Raw genomic sequence first — 19,662 nt, 5'->3', positions numbered from 1 at the left:
TCCATGGATATATAACCCCCATACTGGGCCACTTGCTGCCTCACCTTGGCCATAAAATCATCTTCAGCGTCAGAGCCTTCCATACTTGTCTGCTCCAAGTCGCTGGATACCTCTGCTGCCAGGGGCGCTGCACGAATGCTAACGTTGCCCTCAATTTGTAACTCCAAGGAATTGGTGTTCTGTAGCTGTCCTTCTGGCTGTGGGAACAATCCCGCAGCTTGTTGGTTCCTCTGCGTCGTTCGCAGCATGAGGTACGCCTGTACATCGTTGTAGACCCGGTCTGCCATCCGCTCCGCTCGGGCTGGTGAGAATAGAGCCATCCTGCTCCTATATTCCCTGGCAAACTCGGATTCCTCCTTCTCCCTCGGAGGTGCTGCAGCAGCTGCGACTCTGTCTCCTTTCATTTTCCTGATTTCCTTTGTAGATAGGGTCGCTGTACGGATACTAGCGTTGCCCTCAATTTGTAATCCAGAAATGGTGTTGTCTGTAGTTGTCCCTCTGGTTGTAGGAACGATCCCGCCGCTTGCCACCAATTGTAACGGACCGTTTCACTTACAAGAGGATAAAACCCAGTTTAGGCGATATCCCCCTTTCCAGATGCACAGGCAGCTACGGCAAACACCATTCTCCCGACTGGAACCACACGAACACTGGGACAGCTGAACAAGAAAAGCAGACATTGGCTTACACTCCTGGCAGTCAGCAAACAATCCCATTCCCCCAAAGAACGAGACGACACATCGCTTTGAGGGTTAAGCAAGAACTCTAGACTGGGACACCCAGTCTGGCTTTTATTTCCAACTCACACATACAGGCCACACCCAGGGGGAGGCATAAAAGAACCAATGACATAGATGTTACCTCCCACACATCCCCTCCCCTTAGTGTGACACATAATCCCATTATGCATACAGAGTAAAATATACTTTTACACAACTTTCATAACTTTAAAACCATACATCACATTCACATAAAAATACATATCCACAATCAATCCATTCAGGGGAACAACATATTAAAAAATGGCATGAATCCGACCAGGGGTTTAAAAGTTACTAAAAGTATCTTTTGGGCCCTGGCTTGCAGCATGGCACAATCTGGCTCAAACAGAAGTAAAACATCCCCCACAATGCATCCCGGCTTCCTCCCTTCTGCCCTGGAGATAATTGGAGAAGTAATCCAATTATCTAGGACTAGAGTCAGACTCCATTAACCACATGGTTGCAAAAAGACAGTAAAAGACATAAACTTACATACTGATACATTTAACACATAAAACACCCATTTCTACATATCCCCAGTTTAACTGAACACATAAATACCTACATAATATTTAAGACAGTATTACTGTGATATGTTACAAAGTCTTAAAGGGACATTAGTCCCAAAAGTCCCAATATGTCCATCGCTGATTTTAAAGGGCCAGTAGCAGCAATATAAATTATTACATGCCCAAATATAGTGTTTATAGAGCAATATGTCCATGGGCCGTAGTCGCAGGGCAGGAGGCTAGCAGCCAGGCCTCTCCAGTTCACAGTGGCGAAGTTGGTTTCGCCACAGCATCTTCACCTGTGTGTCTTTCCTCCCAAGCCACAGGCACACAGGCATCATTTTTCAGTCACACAGTCAAAGTCATACAGGTACACTGGCATACAAAGACAGAAATAATCATACAGAGACATACAGTCAGAGACATACAAGCTGAGACATACATGCATACAGAGACATGCAAGCATATAAAGACATACATGCATACAGAGGCATACCGTCATACAGACACATACATACATACAGAAAAATGCATACAAAGACATACAGGCATACAGAGACACACAGACACACACATACAGAGACTTAAAGGCATACAGTTACATGCATGCATACAGAGACATATATACAGACATTCAGAGACAAACATACATCCAGTTACATACATGCATACAGAGACATACAGAAACATACGTACAAGACATACAGGCATGCAGACACATACATACATACAGAGGCATACCGTCATACAGATACATACATACAGACAGACATACAGAAACATACATACAAAGACATTCAGGCACATACATACAGACACATACATACATACAGAAACATAAAGGCATACAGTTACATACATGAATACAGAGACATATATATAGACATTCAGAGACAAACATACAATCAAAATAGATGTGGTTTAGGACTGGAATATTATGATTTTTTAAGCAACAAAAAATCTTAATCATTTTTTTCCACATTATACTATACTTCTAAACCTAACTTGAAGCACTTTCCTATGTGTTTCAATGGTATATATTGTGTTTATTATAAAGGTAATAGTTTAGCTTTATTCACAAATGTATATTGTACAGTAATGTACTTTTTTTTTTACTTTCCTTCAGCAGTATTCAACACATGTTTAAAATGTATCCATAATTTCTCATTCCGAAAATGTAAACCTCTTTTATTTCAACACCATGTTTACACAGTCTTCATTTCCTTTTTTTATTACAAAGCAATGTAAAAATACATTTAGCCATTTAAGCCCTAGTTTTCTTCCCCATTACTCTGTAGCCCATGGAACAGCGCAGTCAGGGGAGTGGGCCTTGACAGAGCCAGGAGTAGGCAGGGGAGTAACCAGTTAAAGGGGTGTGGTTATTGGTAAATGGGGGTTGGACTATAGGAGTATATTAAGCGGCCATTTTATGACTAAGGGACATTTTAACTAAACTGACACTTACCTGGTAATTGTCCCTCCCACCCTCCCTGTTGTTTTGGAGTTCCCGTTTGGTCACAGCGGCGGGATAGGGCTTGGGTAATTGGAAGGTAGGAGGAGTATAAATTGGTTAGGCTGGATTAAACTGGAGTGTGAAATGGTTTGTGGGTTCGAGCTCATCGGTGGCTCCGAACCAGGTGGTGTAGGGGGGTCTCGGTACACCCCTACAGTTTAAAAAGTTATGGATATGGGGCCTCTTTGGTAGGCCATGTGTTATGTGTTATTTGTTATTTATAATGTTATTTATTGTTATTGGCGGGGTCCTTGCCGGGGGTAATTTATGTACGGTGGGGGGTGGAGGTATATTTACTTTTGTGGCAATGACCCCAATTTGTTAACTTGTTTATAATAATAAATAAAGCTGTGGACTTTTTTATTCCAACAGAAATACGGTGTCTGTAAGTTATTGGGGGGTTGGGGTAAACAGCGCACCTGCCGAATAATCGACTGTGCGCATGTCATGTATTAGTTACATACAAACAAACATACATACATACATGTAACGGAATGCAGTATAGTAGCATACGATATCCATTGGTATATCCAGGAAATCCACAGTCAGAATAGAAAGCAAGGCAATATTCCCAATCCTCCCAATAACCGGACGAAACACAGTTTGGGAGTCAACTAACTCGGTTTATTCACAAGCAGCGTATTTATGCAGTTCCCCATGCAAGGGGTTTCCATACAGATAATCCAGGGGATTTCTCCCAACATGCATCGTGACTTTCCCAACAGGCATTGCTGCACGAGAAGGATACTCCCACCAAAATGGACGATTAAGTGGATTATCCCCTCGTGCAGCAAAACCGACAATTGACATTAAAATACACAATTCACATAATATTCGGTACTTTGGAATAACCGAACGTTCGGTAGATAGCTGGGGTCGGAGCGCACATTTTGTGAGAATACCGCTCTGATCCCAGCTGAATTAACCGAACGCCGCACATAATACAGTTAAACATTAAAGTGGGTTTAAAAGTACCGAATAAGTACGGGACACATAATGTACCGAACGCGGAACTCTCGAACGCTCTGGAAGTCCAGCGGTGTTCGGATCATTGAGTAGCCGTTTTCAGGTCCAGGCTCTCGACGACCGAACACCGCTGCAGAGACAAAGGATCCAAGATGGCCGACCGCCGCATGGTCGGTAGTCGAACGACGGCCACCTAGGAGAGCCCTTAATTACCGATTGCAACAATGTTGCAATCGGTTAATTGGTGCCACACGACCTGTGAATGTGTGGTCTACCTGGGGAGTCCACATTCGTACGGCGAACGGCCAGGATAGCCGTGTTTCGTCGTACGAATGCTTTGTATGCTGGCAGCATACGGCTGCCCGCATGCGAACGGCCATAAGACAAGACATATACATTTAACGTTACACAGTATACCTTCAGCCTACGGACAACCTGTAATGAATATAGTTCAGAAGTGGCTAGGTTTGCCACAATGCTCCCCCAGAACCAAGCCGGCATACACAGTCTGATCCCAACGGATCGGCTTGGGGATGTCCGGGAGAGTACTCACAGATCACTTCTCGAGTTCAGTCTGTCTGGATAACCCGTCAGCGTTACCGTTTTGTTTTCCTGGCCGGTAATGGATAGTAAAGTCAAAGGGCTGCAGCGCCAAGCTCCAGTGCAGCAGCCTGGCATTGTCTCCAGACACACGGTTTAGCCACACCAACGGGTTGTGATCTGTGAGTAAGGAAAAAGGTTGTCCGTACAAATATGGCTGTAACTTTTTAAGGGCCCACACCACGGCCAGGCATTCTTTCTCGATGGCGGCGTAGCTCACTTCCCGGGGTAGTAACTTGCGGCTTAAATAGGCTACAGGGTGTTCTCCGCCATCGGCTCCCACTTGGCTCAGTACTGCCCCCAATCCAAACATTGAAGCGTCTGTGTGAACAAGAAATCTTTTAGTTGGATCAGGAGCAGTTAACACAGGAGCATTAGTGAGAGCTGTTTTGAGTCGTTGGAATGCCTGCTCACACTCTGGGGCCCAGACAACCAGTCGGGGAAGGTTCTTTTTCGTCAGGTCCGTTAGGGGTTTGGCCAGGGTGCTATAGTCGGGGACAAACTTCCTGTAATAGCAGGCCGTCCCTAAGAACGCCAGCACCTGGGTCTTAGTCCTGGGGGTAGGCCACTTGGCTACGGCCTCAATCTTGGCTGGCTCGGGCCTCTGCTGCCCACACCCTACACGGTGGCCCAGATACTGCACCTCGGCCATACCTATGTGGCACTTGCTAGGCTTTAGCGTTAACCCAGCCTCCCCAATGCGATCTAGGATCGCCCCTATGTGGTGTAGGTGGTCTTCCCAGGTCTGGCTAAAGATGGCTATGTCATCTAGATAGGCACAGGCATACTCCTGAAAACCATCCAGTAGCCGATCTACCATCCGCTGAAAGGTAGCCGGAGCGTTTTTCATCCCGAAGGGCATGACCTTGAACTGGTACAGGCCAAACGGGGTGACAAACGCCGACTTGGGGATGGCGTCATCGGCTAGAGGGATCTGCCAGTACCCCTTACACAAATCAATGGTAGTGAGATACTGGCCCCGTGCCATCTTATCTAACAGCTCCTCTATCCGGGGCATCGGGTAGGCATCAGACACCGTTTTGTCATTTAGCCTCCGGTAGTCAACACAGAATCGGGTGGTGCCATCCTTTTTAGGTACCAGGACTACCGGCGATGCCCAGGGGCTATCGGAGGGTTCGATAACCCCTAGCTGCAGCATTTCGTCTAGTTCGGTTTTCATATGGGTACGGACTGATTCCGGAACCCTATATGGAGCCTGGCGCATAGGTAGCTGTCCCGGGGTCTCCACCCGGTGGGTGGCTAGCGGAGTGTATCCAGGTAAATTGGAGAAGGTAGTCCCTTTGGCTACAATCAGTGCTTGTACCTGGGCACGCTCCTGGGGGCTTAGCCGCTCCCCCAGCTGAACTCCCCGGGAGGGCTCTATCTGTTCCTCGGGTTCCAGTAGGTCAGGTAAGGGTAAGTTCTCCTGATCCTCTAAGGAGGAGGCACAGATTGCCGTCACATCCTCGATCCTCTCATGGTAGGGCTTGAGCATGTTCACGTGGAGCATGCGTCTCTTCCCTACCCCTGAGCAGGGGCCGATCACATAGGTAGTGTCGCATCGCTGCTCCACTACCTGATATGGGCCTTGCCAGATGGCCTGCAGCTTATCTGTGCGGACGGGTTTTAAGATCAAAACCTTCTGTCCCACCTGAAAGCTGCGGTCCCTGGCTCCTCTATCGTACCAGCGTCGCTGGCGTTGCTGGGCCGCCTGGAGGTTGGTGTGTACAGCCTGAGTTAGCGCCTCCAGACGGTCCCTGAACTCCAGGAGGTATGATATGATAGGGGTTTCGTTAGTGGTACTCTCTCCCTCCCAGTGTTCCCTAATTAAGTTCAAGGGTCCCCGCACTCTCCTTCCAAATAGTAGTTCAAACGGGGAGAATCCTGTCGACTCCTGGGGAACCTCTCTATAGGCAAAGAGTAGGTGAGGCAGAAACCTCTCCCAGTCTTTGTGGGTTTCCCCGAACGTCCGAAGCATCTGCTTCAGCGTCCCGTTGAACCTCTCACATAGCCCATTGGACTGGGGGTGGTAGGCGGAATTAACTATTGGCTTAATGCCACACACCTTCCACATATGTTGGGTAACTTCGGCCGTAAATTGGGTACCTCGGTCCGAGATTATCTCTTGGGGAAACCCTACTCGGGAAAATACCTTCATTAATGCTTCCGCTACGGTCTCAGCGTGGATATTAGAGAGGGCTACAGCTTCGGGGTACCTGGTGGCGTAGTCCACTATAGTTAAGATATATCTTTTGCCAGAGGGACTGGGTTTTGGCAGGGGCCCTACGATATCCACTGCTACTCGGCTGAAGGGTTCTGCTATGATGGGTAGGGGACATAGCCTGGCCTTGTGGCGATCCCCTCGTTTACCTACACGCTGGCAGACGTCGCAGGAGGTGCAATACTGGCGCACATCCTGAGAGATCCCGGGCCAGAAGAAGGCATGTGTCAAACGGTATCGGGTACGGGTCATCCCTAGGTGTCCTGACAAGGGGATGTCATGAGCAATTCTCAGCAGCTCCTGTCTATACTTCTGGGGTACCACTAGCTGTTTATTAGTTAAGGTGACAGACCCCCCCACATCTTTTGCCGTGACACGGTATAGCAACTCTTTCTCCCAGATGAACCGCTCCCCCTCTAACCCTGCTTGGTCTGTTTGTGCCCGGTCCCTATATACTTGGAGGGTGGGATCGGTCTGGACTTCGGTCGCAAAGGTAGTCGGGGTATCCCAGGACATGGGGGTCAGTTGGGGAACATGGTCTCTTACCTGAGCCTCAGAGTGTATCGGTGTAGCCGTGGTGCGAGCCTGTTGCCGGGTGGTTACGGGGAGGGCCTCCTGGTACGGAGCCTGGGGAATAAAAGCGGAAGTCATTTGGCCCAAGTCATTCCCCAGTACAACATCGGCAGGTAAATTCTGCATCAGCCCCACTTCTACGGTCCCCTCTCCCACACCCCAATCCAAATGAACTTTGGCAGTAGGTAGCCGGTATACTGCTCCCCCGGCCACCCGTACTGCCACGGAGCCGCCAGTGTGGGTTGCGCCTGGTACCAAATGTGGTGCAACCAAAGTTAAAGTGGCTCCCGAATCCCGGAGCCCCTGTACCTCCTTCCCCTCCAGGGTTACTAACTGCCGATGATGTTGTCGGTTGTCGGTGGCTCGGACTGACATTACTTCGTGCAGCACCCCTAGAGGCTCCTCAATTTGAGCGCTCAGCAATTCTTGGGTGGCGGGTGCTACCTGGTAATGGTGCGCAGCAGCCCTGGGTGCCAAATTTTGTCGCACCTGATTCCAAGCTTGTCGGCTCCGGTTTTGGGTGCACTCTCGAGAAATGTGCCCCCACTGCTTGCAGGTGTGACACTGAATGTTAGCCCGGCCGTTGTATCGGGAGGGGGGTGGTTGAGTATTCAGTGCCGGCCTGTGCAGGGGTGCGGTGGGGCCAGTAGGGATAAAATTATTGGGTGGCCCTGTAATCCGAGGGAGAGTCTTATTTTGGGCACCGTGATGCCTCCTGGCATCAAAATGCTGATCCGCCAATTTAGCGGCTTCGGGTAGGGTGAGTGGTTTCCGGTCTCTCACCCATTCTTGTGCTTCTGGGGACAAACCATTAAAAAACTGTTCCAGCAGCATTAACTGCCTCAACTCCTCCATGTTAGTAGCGTTGCTGGCCTGTATCCAGCCTAGTGATGCTTGGTCTAGCTTGTGCGCCCATTCTGCATGAGAATCTTTCTCAGGCTTGCGCAAGCCCCGGAATTTCCGCCGGTACGCCTCTGGGGTAATAGCATACCTCTCCAAGATCGCCCTCTTTACTTTAGGGTAATCCTTGCTGTCCTCTCAGGGTACAGCGCGGTAGGATTCAGCTGCCCTACCCGATAATTTGCCTGCCAGCAGCGGCACCCATGTTGCGGGTTCCAAATCGTGCAAATCGCACAGCCGCTCAAAGTCCTGCAAATACCCATCAATTTCGTCCTTTTCTTCACAAAACGCTTTAAATGCGTGATGTGGGACTTTGGGCTTTACCTGTCCGTAGGTGGAGGCAGTAACAGACTCTGTCCTAGGCGGTGTCGCTGGTGTGCTGGTTGCCATCAGATAATCCTGTACATCCGATACCATCACGGTCAATATTTCCAGCGGTACTGGTTGCGGTAGGAACGCCAACCTGGTTCGTAGCTCTTTTTGGAATGGGGTCTCTTCCATGGCTGGTGGGGGTGTAGCGCTGCGGGCTCTGTCTCCCTCCATCAGTTCAGCGATCAGCACAGCCTTAGATTTGTTGCTGGCTATCTTACCCCTGGCTTCCAGTAGCTCCTTTAAAGTCTGTCGTTTTAGTATGGTATAATCAATCTCCATACGAATTGCCCTTGCTTTCCTTGTTCGGTAGTTCCAGTTTACACGAACGCTGCTTTTTCGGCTGTAAGGTTCGGATCCCGTCGCTTGCCACCAATTGTAACGGAATGCAGTATAGTAGCATACGATATCCGTTGGTATATCCAGGAAATCCACAGTCAGAATAGAAAGCAAGGCAATATTCCCAATCCTCCCAATAACCGGACGAAACACAGTTTGGGAGTCAACTAACTAGGTTTATTCACAAGCAGCGTATTTATGCAGTTCCCCATGCAAGGGGTTTCCATACAGATAATCCAGGGGATTTCTCCCAACATGCATCGTGACTTTCCCAACAGGCATTGCTGCACGAGAAGGATACTCCCACCAAAATGGACGATTAAGTGGATTATCCCCTCGTGCAGCAAAACCGACAATTGACATTAAAATACACAATTCACATAATATTCGGTACTTTGGAATAACCGAACGTTCGGTAGATAGCTGGGGTCGGAGCGCACATTTTGTGAGAATACCGCTCTGATCCCAGCTGAATTAACCGAACGCCGCACATAATACAGTTAAACATTAAAGTGGGTTTAAAAGTACCGAATAAGTACGGGACACATAATGTACCGAACGCGGAACTCTCGAACGCTCTGGAAGTCCAGCGGTGTTCGGATCATTGAGTAGCCGTTTTCAGGTCCAGGCTCTCGACGACCGAACACCGCTGCAGAGACAAAGGATCCAAGATGGCCGACCGCCGCATGGTCGGTAGTCGAACGACGGCCACCTAGGAGAGCCCTTAATTACCGATTGCAACAATGTTGCAATCGGTTAATTGGTGCCACACGACCTGTGAATGTGTGGTCTACCTGGGGAGTCCACATTCGTACGGCGAACGGCCAGGATAGCCGTGTTTCGTCGTACGAATGCTTTGTATGCTGGCAGCATACGGCTGCCCGCATGCGAACGGCCATAAGACAAGACATATACATTTAACGTTACACAGTATACCTTCAGCCTACGGACAACCTGTAATGAATATAGTTCAGAAGTGGCTAGGTTTGCCACAATACATACATGCATACATACAAAATTACATACTTACATCTGTTAAAGCATGTCCCTGGGGTGCATGCTGTTCGGCTCCTTGGAGTCCTGTCCTGCAGCGCAGCCTCATCACTGTGCGCCAGCCACGCTGTGTGATCCACAGGGAGCAGGGATATGATGTCATATCCCCGCCCCTTCCACACAGCCTGCGGCAGACAGCAGGATAGGAGGTGGGTGGGCGGAGGCTGGGATCTGCAGGCGGAACGGTAAGGGCTGCGCTCGGCCGCGCTACAAGTAGTAGCCGGATAAAGGGGAGTGCAGTGCGCTTCCCTCCTTCCGGTCCGCCTGGTTTTGCGCCCCCAGGGCCGGTGCGCCCTAAGGCGGCCGCCTGGGCCGGCTTATGGTAGCGCCGGCCCTGTTCACGAGTAGTCTGTGTTGTTGTGTATGATACCTATGAATGGGGGCTGTTTGTGGAATTGCGCATCTGGATGATATGTCACATTGTGTGGTGCTGCTTGTGGTATTCCATGAGAGGCTACTTGTGTGCTTGTATGTGGATTGACAGTGGCGTTGAGCTTGTGGGCACTGTGTGTGTGTTTGTGTGTGAGCTGTTTGTATTTGGATAAGGAGGAGGCTTATTCTGCAGCTCTGTTATCTACCAGTGTGGATGGCTTTGCTGGGGTCCAGTGGGGAACGGGTTGGCAAGGTAGCAGTCAAGTGCAGGAGCTGTTATAGCTGCTGCGGGCTGCTCTACTCCACTGCAGATTCCCATTCACAAGTACTGGGAGGAAGTACTCTGAGATCACTTTCTCTATGTGCTGCAATGTGTGAATTGAGTGTCTGACATCACCTGCAATCACTGCTCGGTTTGCAGTAGCAAAGTTCTGAAGTCCCACTGGGACTTCTGATAGGCCAGAGCCTTTTTGTCTCTGGCCGCCTTGAGTGCGTGCAAGGACGCCTTGAGTGCCAAGCATGGCACACATACCATAGGTTGCTGACCCCTGTTATAGTCTATTTGGTCTTCTCCTTGCAATTACAATACTTCTATTATTCTCGTTGATCAATCATTTGTGATGCAGTGATAACGAGCTTGCTAAATTTAAGCCTAAAAAGCAGAACATTTTTTTTTTTTACATTTTTGTACATGATTATTTAGCCTACTTTTTCCGTCTTATTTACCAACCCATGACAGTGTACTACTTAATGAACTTTTGGATTTTGAAAATAAATCAATCACAATATTATATGATACTGTTCCATTTGCGATAAAATATTCAGAGAGCAATATGGCCACATATAACGTTTTCCTATACGATGTGACCTCCGTGCTTCTATTCCCAATATTGGTCCTGTTATGACAAGCTTTGTCAAACCGGGATGGGTGACCAAGTGCTCCTCAGGTTCATTATTTGTCTCCGTATTCAAGCTAAAGCATTTAGAGGATAAGCGGGTCCTGAACCAGGGTTTTGGCTTAACCCTGTGAGCTAACGAGTCTGTGAGCCGAGCCATGTGCAAAATAGCAATCACAGTGCGCCTGTGTTTTGTTAAAATGTTCAAAGTAAAACGGCGGCCTCATTTTCTCAACTTTATTTAAGATTACCTTGGACTGTGATCTCATTGTACGGGTATGAACATGCATTGAAATAGAGATTTTAATTATTATTTATTTTATTATATTTATCTCTTGGTATGCTGATTCTTCAAATCATTGCGTGCCATTTAGTTTGAATTGTTTTATCAGTGGTTCATGGTTGTTTTCGTTATTAATGTTTTTGTCAGCTATCTGATCCCCTAGGGAGATTTTGTGCCTAATTAAAGGGCACTGCAATATTTCACAGAATGGACTCTACGGTTTCTGCTTAATCTTTAATCATATCTTAGATTGACTGCCGAAATAATGTGTTGTACATTTATAGTCCTGTGCAGTGATTACCCTTGAGATACTTCAATGCCTTTATCTTCACTCTAAACATAACACATCTGATTCAAAGGAAAACTGAGTCAGTGGGTGTTTGGAATGTTGTATTTGATTTGGCATCATTGGGTATGATTGAATTCTTAAACCATTCTAATAAGGTGTACCCCTTCACAGGCATTTCTCCCCCAGCATCCTGCATCTGGGCTTTCTAGTTTAGGTTTGCATTCCATTCGAGTGAAGAATGTACATTCCTATCAAGCCAGCAATCTAGTAAACTAATCGATGTATGATTGGAGACACAGGACTCCACGCCGGCCACTAATTACGACACCTCATTTATAGCCATTTTATATGTTTCATGTATAAAAGTTTGGGAACTAAGATTGGAGATTATTTCCTGTTTTACAGTATTCCGGCATCCTTCAACTTTGTAATGTTATGCTTCTGCCGAGTCCAAATTTTTATTTCCATTGTCACTTCCTTCTGTTAGGTAACAGTGCAAGGCCCAGGTCATTGCCTTTTGTAATTAAAATCCTTCCACAAAGGCTTCTCCCCCCCTTTTTGTTTAAGTAGAGGATGTTACTTGGAAAGACTTTAAACAGCAGACTGGCCTGTGGCATTAAAGAGGTGATTAGAGGTTCAATGCTGGGCAAAGCATACGTAAAGTTATGTTGAAATATGCATCCATGATAGTCCATCTATTCACAGAATACAATGAAATAACTCAGCACACTGTCACTGTGGCGGTCACCCCGAGAGGATCAGGGGTTTCGCCACCAGAGATGTTCTTTCCCCCTATTCAGAGTGATGCTTTCCAAATCCCAAGAGCTGGTGATTATAGCAGGTATATTGGTTCCCTACAAACATGAGATGAGACTCTATGTTGAGGGTAAGCATGAACTGGTTTATTGGTAACCACACTGGCCTTTTATGAGGTGTTCGCGCCGTTGAGTGCCCGACTTGAGTTCCATGCACTCGATGGCTCGAACATCGCTAGAACTTCCATGCACCTGTTGAGTATAGTGGTAAGTAAACAATATATATATATATTATAAATCCTAGGAAGTGAAAATTCCCCTTTAAAGCATTAATAATATTTGAAGGTATTAAGGTTAATAGAAGCATTCATTAATTCCCAAAATATTAACCTCTAGATGTCATTCTGTACTTTTGCATTTAGTGCGTAGAAACCTTTTGGAAGGATGGTTTCATTGCCTATATTGGTCCAGTTGTTGGAATGCAGCTCCTATAGCTCCACACCAGGCTTTGGAATAGTCAAATAATAGTGATGATGCAGTGCTTGGACAATTCACTCTCTATTCTACAACTGATTTACAGATTGACTTTACTTGCTCACCCTATTGGCGCGGGCAGGGAGGACCTTTCTACTTATTAGTGTTTCAAAATCCAAAGTTATGACATTAAATGATATATGAAAATAGCTGGTACAATTCCTGAATGCTTTTTTATTTAATACAATTTGTAAATATATCTTTAGTAAAAAAAAAAGTAAAAAAAAAAAAAGATTAAATTAATTTTAAACATATTTTAACCATAAATAAATGGCACCTCTTTAACCCCTTAAGGACCAAACTTCTGGAATAAAAGGGAATCATGACATGTCACACATGTCATGTGTCCTTAAGGGGTTAAAGGAAAAGGATGGATGTTAATATTTATAGTTTTAGCATAAGAAAGGCTTTGCTATAGTGGGAGGTGCTGGATGGGAAACAAAATTTGGATTACAGTTTTAGCATGTCTCACATTCGCAGTCCAATTGTAGAGGTGCCTACCCTGTTATACAGATCCAAGCATTGGAGATGCTCTTTCACCGTACTGCATGTTTCCAGGCCAAAATGTAGGACACACCTAGCATCACATCTTCTGCAGGGAACGAAGAACGGACAGAGGGGGTCCTTCCTCTAGGTTAACTTTTCGCGCTAAATTGGGTGTTATGACTATGTCCTCCAGACTAGTGTCACAAAGGCATCTACTTCCCATAACCCTAATTTGGGGGAAACCTAAAAATACAAACCAAAGCTCTGCTTGATTCAGGAGCAGTCAAAAATATAATTGATCTGTCTTTTGCAACTTCAATAAGAAAAAACAGCTTGTAAAACGGAGTGTGCCAGGGAATATACCAATTATAGGCCTCTGTGCTGGATCCAGTGGCGGAACAATAGGGGTCGCTAAAGTTGAGCGTGCAACCAGATCCTCTGTGTTCTGTCCGTCACAGGGAACCAAGAGCCGGTCAGCTGGCACCCATAGGGCACCTCACAAGGTCTGCACTATGGCAGAGTAGACACCTACCTTGTATGTCTGTGTGTGTCTGTATGCATGTATGTATGTCTGTCTGTCTGTGTATGTATGTCTGTATGCATGCATGTATGTCTTTGTATGTATGTCTGTCTGTATGTGTATGTCTGTCTATGTATGTCTGTATGCATGCATGTATGTATTTGTATGTATGTCTGTCTGTATGTGTATGTCTGTATGCATGTATGTCTATATGCATGTATGTCTGTGTGTCTGTCTGTCTGTCTGTATGTATGTCTGTGTGTCTGTATGTATGTCTGTGTGTCTGTATGCATGTATGTCTGTATGTCTATGTCTGTCTGTATGCATGTGTGTCTGGATGCATGTATGTGTATGTATGTATGTATGTCTGTCTGTGTATGTCTGTCTGTCTGTCTGCTTGCATATATGTATGTATGTCTGTATGCATGTATGTCTGTATGTCATTATATCTGTATGTCTGTATGTCAGTATGAATGTATGTCTGCATATCATTATGAACGTAGGTCTGTGTGTATGTGTGTAGGATGTCTGTATGCATGTATGTCTGTCCGTCAGTATGTCTGTATATATGCATGTATGTCAGTCTGTATGTATGTATGTATGTATGTATGTCTGTATGCCATTATGAATGTATGTCTGTGTATGTCTGTATGCCATTATGAATGTATGTCTGTGTATGTCTGTATGCCATTATGAATGTATGTCTGTGTATGTCTGTATGCCATTATGAATGTATGTCTGTGTATGTCTGTATGCCATTATGAATGAATGTGTGTGTGTGTGTGTGTATGTATGTATGTCGGTGTCTGTATGTATGTATGTGTCTTTATGTCCTCTTGCATGTGTGTCTGTATGTATGTTAGTATGTGTCTGTCTGTCACTATGTATGCCTGTGTGTATGTCTCAGTATGTGTGTGTCAGTATGTATGCGTGTATGTCTGTTTCAGTATGTGTGTCTGTTAGTATGTATCTGTGTCCTTTTGTATCAGTTCAGTTGTATCAGTTGTGCGTTTGTGTCTGTGTGTGGACCCAGTGGGCGGTATTTGGAGGCGGGCCCCAGGGGGCCCAGACCCTGAGCTGAGTTAGGGGCCCCAAAATTTCTGGTGGCGGCCCTGAACAGAACAGATAAGGATAAAGAGATAACATAGTCAGAAACAAAGCCAAGGTCAAGTACGAAGGAACACGACTGAACACAACAAGCGCTAAAGGGAACTAAAACAGAAACCACGATAGGGCAAGGAACTAAGGGGAAAAAGGTGAGTATATATACCGTAACATCTATTTTGATTGGCCCCTGTCATATCCACGCCCCCAAAAGGTAAGTGTATGGGGAGTGTGGCATGATAGGGACCAATGGGAGGCCTTTGCCAATTTAGGCTCCCACTGACCCTTTAAGAGCGCGCCCGATACCCGCGGCGCGCTCTTAGAGTCAGGCGGGACACGTGACCGCTTCTCGCGGTCACTGCCCGCCTTCCTGTCACAGACGGCGGATGAGCCGCACGCGGCTCGTGCAGCAGCAGAACCGCGCGCGGCTTGAACAGAGGACCCCGTCCGGCCCCTGGAAAGGGTAAGTACCGCTACAGTACCCCCCCCTGAGGACATGCCCTCCGGGCGGGGAGGGCCAGGCCTGGCAGGAAAACGAGAATGGTAGGAACGTACAAGGCGAGGATCGTGAACAGCGTCAGCGGAAATCCAACTGTTCTCCTCAGGCCCATAGCCCTTCCAATGCACCAGGTACTGAAGTCGACCCCTAAGAAAACGAGAGTCAAGAACGGCAGAAACTTCAAACCCCTCATGACCCTCCACAGAGACAGGAGGGGGAGGAGGAGTATGCCGGGTATAGCGGTTGCGTACGTAAGGCTTCAACAACGAGGTGTGAAAGACATTAGGAATATGCAGATTCTTAGGAAGACCCAAGGCATACGAAACAGGATTAACTTTATGCAAAATACGATAAGGACCAATAAAGCGGGGGGCCAATTTCATAGAAGGCATCCGGAGGCGAATATTTCGCGTGGAAAGCAAAACCCTGTCCCCCACAACATAAGAAGGAGCCGCCCTGCAACACTTGTCAGACTGCACCTTCTGGCGAGCAGCGGAATCCACCAAAGAACGCTGAACCTGCTCCCAAGTATTACGCAAACCAGCCAAATGCTCATCCAGAACTGGCATGCCCTGTTTAATTCTCATTAATGTTCTGGCGGCATTCTTTGACCTTTTAGTTGTGACAAAAGTTCTACGAAAAGCTGTAAGGAAACTATTGAAATTATGTACCATAGGTCCATTAGCCTCCCAAATAGGATTTGCCCACTCAAGTGCTTTATCGGTAAGTTGGTGCATAAGGAACCCTACTTTAGACCTATCTGTGGGAAAGGAACGTGGATACATTTCAAAATGGAATTCTATTTGATTAATGAATCCTCTGCAAGTCTTAGCTTCCCCTCCATACCTAGGAGGGGGTGTTAAATGGGCCGAAGCATTAGGCAAAGTAGATAAATCAGGAAGAAGAGGAGCAGGAGGATCTGGTACGGTTACTGAAATTGTTCTAGATAAGAGCGTTTGGAGAGCCTGGGCTATCTGATCCATACGGTGATCCTGCTCTACAAATCTAGCCTCATGAGAAGCCATCTTCTGAGCTAAATATGCGGGGTCTATGGCCCTATCGTAATGTAACGAAAATATACCCCAACACGCAGGATTCAACTCAACAGAAGACAACACAGAAGGGAGATACGTCTACCGGACCTTAGAATGGCCGGACTCGACGTATATGAGAGGAGTACAGAGTCAGGAGCGATCCAAGGTCAAGGGCACAAAGAGACAGCATAAACTAAGACTAGCCAGGGTCTGGTACACAGTAAACAGCAAGCCGGCAAACAGAACAGATAAGGATAAAGAGAAAACGTAGTCAGAAACAAAGCCAAGGTCAAGTACGAAGAAACACAACTGAACACAACAAGCGCTAAAGAGAACTAAAACAGAAACCACGATAGGGCAAGGAACTAAGGGAAAAAGGTGAGTATATATACCGTAACATCTATTTTGATTGGCCCCTGTCATATCCACGCCCCCCAAAGGTAAGTGTATGGGGAGTGTGGCATGACAGGGACCAATAGGAGGCCTTTGCCAATTTAGGCTCCCACTGTCCCTTTAAGAGCGTGCCCGATACCCGCGGCGCGCTCTTAGAGTCAGGCGGGACACGTGACCGCTTCTCGCGGTCAATGCCCGCCTTCCTGTCACAGACGGCGGATGAGCCGCGTGCGGCTCGTGCAGCAGCAGGACCGCGCGCGGCTTGAACAGAGGACCCCGGACGGACCCTGGAAAGGGTAAGTACCGCTACAGGTATGTTCTATGACTTGTCTGTCAAAGAAAACCAGATAGTGCAGTATATTGCAACGCTGCAGAATATGTTGTCACTTTATAAATGTCTGTAATAAAAATGAGTCTTGGCTGAAGGGTTCCTCCTCTCCTACTGGAGTGGGATTATTTTTTGTCTCCAAAAAAAGGAGGGGATTTTAAGCTATGCATCAACTATAGAAGGTTAAATAAATTAACCATAAAAATACATACCATATTCTCCTCACAACCAAGTTATTTTATAAGCTTCTTGGTTCCATAGTTTCATCAAGCTTGACCTTAGAGGGGCATAAAACCTGGTCAGAATCAAGGAACGGGATGAATGGAAGAAAACATTAAACAACAGGAAAAGACTTTACGAATACACGGTTATGACTTTTGGTTTATGTAATGCCCCTGCTTATTTTCACACATTCATCATTATTTATCTAGACAATATCCTGGTCCATTCCCCTGACCAGAAAACCTGACGAACATGTTCGGACTTTGTTGAAGACTCTCCTTCAGAATGTTCTCTATTGTAAACTAGAGAAGGGTTTCTTCGACCTGTCTCAAGTTCAGTTTCTAGGATATCCAATCTCTAGTGCTGGGATTCTCACGGATCCAAAAACCCTGGAGCTGTATTAAAATGGCCCTTGCCCCATGGCCTTAAGTCCCATCTGTTTTGCTAGCTATTATCACATATTCATTAAAAAAATCTCCTGTATACCAACGCCTCTGACACCAATGACTGAAAAAAGATTCTGATACACAAAATTGGTCCCCTGAAGCTCTTTCTGCTTTTAAACAACTTAAGGAGGCCTTTTCTAGGGTCCTTGTTTTGGTACATCCAGATTCCTCTAAACTGTTTGTAATGATTACCATCCTATCAAGTGGATGTAAGAGAATATGTTTACGTTTGTATATGCCCAAGCAAAGAATCCATCCAACTTGGTCTTCTCTAACCCATGCCTTTACTAGACAAACCATAGGCTGGCATTTCCATAGACTTTATATTGGAAGTGGTCAAGTTTCATGGCTTTACACATGACATAGTTGTGACGGAATGCCGTCACTGAGTACCATGCTCACATGTGCCCACTCACTTGCTTATTGTTTTCAGGTCATCATGCTGGGGATCTCCCTATCTGTGTAGTCCCCTTGTTCCACACATCCTGTTTTGGCTTGATTAGAAGGTTGTGCTTGTCCCATTCTAAATATAATAAAAATGAGGCTTAATTATTAATCTGCAGATAAGTATTAATGTTTCTTTGGCTATGATACTGGAACACAAGGTTGTTGTTTTTTTAAAGCCAATGATCATTAACATATCAAAGAATTTGATGGGAATAATGCCACAATACTGGACATACTCATCTCTATGTTTTCTATGGGTTACATGAGTTCCATTCTTAAATGTTCCCAGCGCATTTCTCCTTAACAGAGCTACTATGTAATGAATGTGAGCAGGTTCAGGGCATCTTGACTACCAGTACAGCTTGCCAGAAAAGACATGCAGACAAATGTCGACCAGGTCTTTATACCAAGTAGATGATCGGGCCTGGTTAAGTTCTCTCATCATACGTTTTAATGTTCCCACTACAAAACTTGCTGCGATGTATATAGGCTCCTACAGAATTTTCCACTGTGTCACAAAACAGTAACCAGTGAGTGATCAATCTCCCTGATCGTACAGTTCAGTAACCACATTAACAAAACAAAACATTTATAAATTTTATAGCTTCTGGCCTAAACAAATAGCTGTATTTCTTGCGTGCTTAGTTATGCATAAATTCTGAAAAAAATAAAAAAAGTTTTTACTGCATTTTTAATCTGAAGCTTGATGCCTCTCTCACCTTCTCCATTCATGAAACATTATTTTTTGTTGGTTCCCATACTGTGCAGCAGGGTTGAGATCCCTGCTAACCATCCCCAACCCGTACACTTTAGAAGTTGCGGTGCAGAGTTATAACAATTCAGGTACCAAAGACAAAGAGAAAGGATCCTAATTGGCCAAGCTACGTCCTGGAGTGGGCAAGGCTCAAGGCTAGTGATGTAGTATGTGCTATAAGAAGGAACTTCAGAAAAAAATATATTTTGTAATTGCTTGCTATTGAATACTGTTTAAACTTATTTTGCATTAAAAAAATAATCGGTCAATTCAAGCCTGAGTGCCTGTTTAATTAACCCTCAAAATGCCATATTCTCTATCACAGAAAAGGAGTTTAAGCATGCGTGGGATAGGCATAATGCTATCCTAACTATAAGATAAGGCCAGGGACTAATGAAAGTATTTAGAAAATTGGGCAGACTAGATGGGCTGAATGGTTCTTATCTGCCGTCACATTCTATGTTTATGTTTCTATCTATTTTCTACTTAAACTTAT

The sequence above is a fragment of the Pelobates fuscus genome, chromosome 4 (genome assembly GCF_036172605.1).
Source record: "Pelobates fuscus isolate aPelFus1 chromosome 4, aPelFus1.pri, whole genome shotgun sequence".
Lineage (NCBI taxonomy): Eukaryota > Metazoa > Chordata > Amphibia > Anura > Pelobatidae > Pelobates > Pelobates fuscus.
The sequence above is the reverse complement of the archived record's forward strand: the minus strand, read 5'-3'. Positions refer to the sequence as shown.